Source organism: Triticum aestivum, chromosome 3A (assembly GCF_018294505.1).
Source record: "Triticum aestivum cultivar Chinese Spring chromosome 3A, IWGSC CS RefSeq v2.1, whole genome shotgun sequence".
In the NCBI taxonomy this organism is placed as follows: domain Eukaryota; kingdom Viridiplantae; phylum Streptophyta; class Magnoliopsida; order Poales; family Poaceae; genus Triticum; species Triticum aestivum.
The window spans coordinates 674,402,333-674,408,608 of NC_057800.1; positions in this window are offsets into that span (position 1 = coordinate 674,402,333).

Consider the following 6,276-nt stretch of genomic DNA (forward strand, 5'->3'; position numbering starts at 1 on the left):
AAAATAGGCCTTTAGTACCGGTTGGAGCCACCAACCGATACTAAAGGCCCGACCTTTAGTACCGGTTGGTGGCTTAAACCGGTACTAAAGGCCTAGCGCTGCCATCCCGCGGTGCATAAAGTTTAGTCCCACCTCGCCGGTCGAAGGGCAGCCGCACTAGTTTATAAACCCAGCCGTGGCTACCTCTTTGAACTCCTCTATATAGCAGGCTTGTGGGCCTAACTTCTACGCGCTGCCCTGTGAGTCTGCTGGGCCTTTAGGGCCTGTAATTGCATGCCTGTGGCCTAGCAGGCCCACAGGGCAGCGCCCCAATTTTTTTAATAGTTTTTTTCTTTTCTGCTTTATTTTCTTCTATTTATTTCTGCGTAGTTTTTTGTATAGTTTTTCTTTTATGTTATATTTATTTTCTTCTATTTATTTCTTCTACGAAAAATAGCAAATATAATATATTTTTCTTTTCTGCTTTATTTTTTATTTCTGAGTGGTTTTTTTTTCTTTTCTGCTATATTTATTTTCTTCTATTTATTTCTGAGTAGTTTTTTTATATAGTTTTTTTCTTTTCTGCTATAGTTTTTTTCTTTTCTGCTATTTTTTCTTTTCTGCTTTATTTATATTTTTTCTATTCATTTATTTTTATATACCATGCCAAGTTGATGGTTAAAACTTGATGGTCAAAGTCTGGAGTTATAACCAAAGTTTAAAAAAATGAAATGCCGAAGTGCAACTAGTTTTTGCCATAACAGAAGAAGTCCGGAGTTGTAATAAGTTATTAAAAATAAAAAAGAGGTGCAATACTCGCTAATTAGCTTCAAGCCTTTCGGAATAGTGTAAACTGCACTGCACATAGCCCCATGCAGTCTACCATATTCCTCAAGGCTTGAAGCTAAGCAACGTGAGCATTGAGCCTCTTCTTCATCGTCTCTGCACTCAGGGCTTATAAACCGCTCCTAGTCCCTCTCTCTTCGCGAGGTGGGACTAAAAACAGCTTACTAAGAAACTGTAGTACTGGTTCATGCCATGAACCGGTACTAAAGGTGCTCGTGGGGCCCCAGCCTTACCTGACACAACCTCATTAGTACCAATTCGTGGCACGAACCGGTGCTAAAGGTGTAGTGTAGACTGCACTGCACATGGCTCTGTGCAATCTATGCTATTCTGAAAGGCTTGAAGCTAAGCAACGTGCAGGTGAACATTGCGCCTCTTCGTCATTATCTTTGCACTCACGGCTTATAAACCGCTCATACTGCCTCTCTCTTGGCGAGGTGGGACTAAAAATCAGCTTACTAAGAAACTCTAGTACCGGTTCATGCCATGAACCGGTACTAAAGGTCTTTGTGGGGGCCCCAGCCTGACCATAGCCTGACACAGCCTCATTAGTACCGGTTCGTGGCATGAACTGGTACTAAAGGTTGCCCATGAACCGGTACTAATGATGCCCGCCCGCCTAGCCGTTGGAACCGGCACTAATGGTCACATTAGTGCCGACTCAAATTCAAACCGGCACTAATGTGCTTCACATTTGACCCTTTTTCTACTAGTGATGCTATGATTACATTTGTATGTGTATGATATGCTAAAGATTATTGTATAAAGCCTATTCAAATACAAAACAAATATGCAGAAAAAAGCAGAAACTAATAAAACTAGCAATAGCGAGGGGAACAAAATTAGCAGTAGCATTCCCTTATCAGTAGCGCTTCCTGCTAAAAAGCGTTGCAAATATTAGTAGCAGCGCTCTGCACTAAAGCGCGCTACTGCTAGCCATGTATAGCAGTAGCGTGGGACGACAGGCGCTACTGCTACACGTTAGCTGCAGCGCCTTATCACTAGTGCGTCGTCCCACGCTACTGATAGGCAAAATATTCGCGCTACTGCTAGGGTTTTCCATAGTAGTGTTAGATTGACAATAAATGCTCTTTCTCAATCATTTGACTACTTTGGACCCTATTTTCTGTCAGATTTGGTGGAGCGAGCCCTAGCCGAGGTAGACGGGGACGTGCCCGGCAAGGAGCCGTGCTGGCCTCTCGCGCAGCCCGTCGACCGAATCAACCGTCCCTGCGCAAGGAGTCGCGCTGGCCGAGGCCGACGGGGACGGGCCGCTCAAGGAGCTGCGACTGCTTACTGGCGGGTGGACAGGCCGCGGGGAGACGAGGGGGTTGGAACGGGAGGATAGGGCGGGGTGCTTACCGCGGCGGACGAGATCGCGGATATGGCGAGGCGCCTTCACGAGCGGTGCGAGAGGGAGGAAGGGAGAGGACGAGAAGCTTCAAGGAAGTGGGGGGGAGGGGGTCTGCTGCGGGAAGAGCAAGAGGAAAAAGCGTTTTTTAGTGATCCCAAAAAGAACTAACCCGAATAAGCACCTCTTGGGTGGATTGGATATTTTGGATGGGTTAGATGCATCTAACCTAAATTAACCCTCCCATTTGGATATTTTTGGGTTAGTTGAGTCCAAACTAACCAAAACTAAGGCCCTGTTTGGTTTCAAATAAGTCACCAACTTATAAGTCAAAAAGTGCAAAAAGTGACTTATTTGCCAAACGAACCCAACTTATAAGTCACTCCAACTTATAAGTCATAAGTTGCTTCACCCCAACTTAAAACTTATAAGTCACCCCCTTTTGCATGGGTCCCACCACCTTTATATAAAAAGACAAGGTAGAAAGGTGTGCTCATATGACTTATAAATCAGGTGATAACTAAATAGACGTGACTTATAAGTCACCTGACTTATAAGTCAGGTGACTTATTGGAACCAAACAGGCCCTAACTCTAACTCATGAAACCAAACAGAGCCACATATTCACCAAAAGCAGCCACCTACATGGTCCTCTCTCTTCTCTTTTTCTCAACCGGACAAATAGGGATTTTTTGTAATTATAAGAGTTGGATGACTCCTCCCACATTACTGTCTGGTCCCACCGATTCGGCGACGGATACAGTGTCTTTGGGGCCACCGTTGGAGATCGTATGAATTATCTCCACTGCGTAAGCTGATTCCCGAGAGTTATCTCTGGTGCAGGTTATTCTACGCCTTATTTTTTACCATCACTTAGTACACATGTCATGTACAGTTGCATAAAATGACAGCATGCACGTACGACAAGCTCCCCATATGCATTCCAAAATACTACAATAATACAACGTCGCTGGCAATGTGGTCGGCGTCGACGATATTTTCTTGTACTGCGATCGAAGCACAGCCGCCTGAACAGTAGAGCATCTTGCTCCCTCTGCACCATCTCCAGTAATATAACATCGATTCCTGGCAGCTGGGCCGATCAGATAGGTGCAACGGTCCCGATCCATCCTTACCCTTTGGGGCATTCTCGTCCTCACGATTTCTTTGCCACTTTCGGATGCCCCAGATATTTTGCCGGCCCGGCGCCCCTCGTCCACGCAAGCTGCTGCGCCCCCCGCCGACGTCGACCAGCGGGGGCCCGCGTGGCACCGCCGTGGTCCATCTCAGCGGCCACCACCGCATTCCTAATCTGGAAATTTACTAGTTTCACTTGTCTCTGTCCCCACCCGGGAGGTACTTTGTCGTTCGACCAGTCTGCTTCGATCGTCTTTGGGGTTTTATTAGGTGCACACAGAGTCTATACGCAGAAAAAGGTTGCACATTAATAAGATATCAAAGGAACATGCCCGTGTTCTTCTTACAAATCGAGCTTTGGCACCACGATAAATTATATGACAATTTTGCTCAAATATTGCCAACTTTCTTTGATCACCTCCGTTTTCATGCATCCTAGCCGCTCATGATCCTCGCTGGCACTGGCGGAGCCTCTTGGAGGCCAAAGGGGGTTGTGACCCCCCTTCCAAAAGTGCAAAAGAAATATTGACTATGTATATTCAGCATTTTTGTACATTTCACCAAATCAATTTACTAGGTGGATATTCTACGTACAAAGCTAGCTATCCAAAGCAGCTTGATTGATATTTGTATTTGCAGCTCCTCGTACATAAAGCTTTACTCTAGATCGCCTTTTTTAAAAATGATTGCTTCTCTCTTGAAGAAACTCTCCGCAACTTGCGAAGGTGAAAACAGAAAAGTGGTCGGAAGTCTTACCTTGTCTCTCATTTTTCCTGGTACAACACCGTCATCTATGTCGCATTTTGATTTCAACTCATCTCTCTACATGCATGGTGATTTGATTTGCTGATCATCCTCCCAATCCCCAATTTTATTTCTCCCTTTCATGGCTTGGACTATCAATCACTGCCTGGCCGCCACGCCAGCTGCTGCATCTGCACACGAAACATCTTGTGCTGCTACGCGTCACCGCCAAAATGGCCAACCGACGACCGCAAATGAGCCAAACTGCCAAAGGATGCAAGGAGCAAGATATATTCGATTGATATGTACTTTTGTATGAGTCGGTCTTGATTTCAAGCACATTTTACTTTTGGTTAAAATTTTGCCCCCCCCCCCCTTAATTGTGTGTCACGCTCCGGCACTGCTTGCTGGGGAGGCCACGAGTAACCCCCCCCCCCCCCCTCTCCCTGACCGGAATGCCGCTCTGGCGACGGAAGGGGACGGGGACTCCGAATTTTGTTGGGACATTGTAGTTAGGTCTCTCTGGGTTAGACTTTTGTCTTTCCTCATCTCCTGTAGTATGTTTCCCTATATCGAAGCTAGATCCGTCGCCGCTGGGGATGGTAGCTTTTATTTCAGGCTAAAAGAAATGATCTGGTGTTTCCTCCCAGAAGAGAAAGAAAGAAAGAAAGAAATGACCAGGTGGCGACGTCGGTGAGGGCCTCAGCCATGGCATGGAGAATGACAACCACTACTCGGAGAACCACCCGTTCCAGCTCCTGCAATGAGCATTTAACGGGGTCGTTGGATATTTAGTGACAACTTTGTGTCCCTCCTGCACATTCTTATGTGGCAATGGTAGCTTTTTTAGAAGCTAATCTTCTACGGCTGGGAACGAAGAGGTGATGGTCATTCGGCGCTTCAACTTAGGACTACAGCAAGGACTTCTTCATGTATTATGTTCTTCAAAATTTCCTTCACCCTTTTTCCTTTCTTGCATCGAGTGTTCCTTATAAAGAAAAGATCACATCAACCATCCATAGCCCATTGCTTCATCTCAGTTAATCAATTCTTCTCTTGCTCGCATGATCATCTCCAATGGCCTCATGTTGTGGTATTGTAAAGACCGTGAGTTAAATATGATGATTTTGTTCTTCTGAATGGAGATGGCTTATTATTAATCTTCTTTCTATGGTTGTGCAGACTGAATTTGGAAAAAATCCCGATATCCAACTATTCAAGTCACTATAGTCCCATCACCAATTTGATTGCTCATGCACACTAATCCCAAATATATGTATTGATTATTCATAAAACTTCGTTTTACAATTTTCCTTGGAGAAAAGCATTTGGTTACCTCTTGTGAGTAAATTTCTTGTATTTCATCAACCAGTATACGAATCATGCATATTCTCCACATAATCATCCATGAAATCAGTTTACAGGCCATATTATTTACCAATTAGGTTTCTCTAACAACATATAGTTAGGGACAATTTCATCGTACCAAAGAGGACATATGTACCTAACGTTTCTAATTTTGTTCTCTTAGTATTTGTAACGAAATCCTGCTGCAACACACGAGGTATTTCCTAGTACCTCTATTTATTTGAACATGCACGTATGTCACCTCGGTACGCATGCCACCTTATCAAAGGGCCACGTTAACATGCACGATTTTTCTATTGTTAGTGATCCTATCATTTTTATTTATCTCAAAATGCACAAATACCACCTCATCAAAGGCCCACCACAACATGCATGGGATAAAGTTTTTATTATATTATGCTACATATATGCAACGAATATTTTTAAATATATCATAATTAAATACAACCTAAAAAGAGAATATTCATTTTATTTTTAATTCATACATTATTAATCCAGTTATTCATGCTTTATACAACCAAATCTCATTGAAAAATATTTCAACCGATTCATGCAGCAACACCCGGTGTATCACATCTAGTTAATGAAGTTTTTGAACCGCTTTTAAAAACTACTTGTAATAGTGAATGTTTTTTTTGCGGAGGGTAAAGCTTTATTTATTACCCAGACTGGAAGGCTTGCTTACAGAGATCAGGCACATCGCCTGGACCAGAACCGAGCCACACAGCAGTGCGCTCTTCTACTCTACCAAAGTTTGCAAGGAAATGACTAACTTTATTTTGATCGCGAGAGATGTGAGCAAGTCTCACTTCTCGTCCACCCAACATGAGGCGTTTGGTTTGATCTATCAA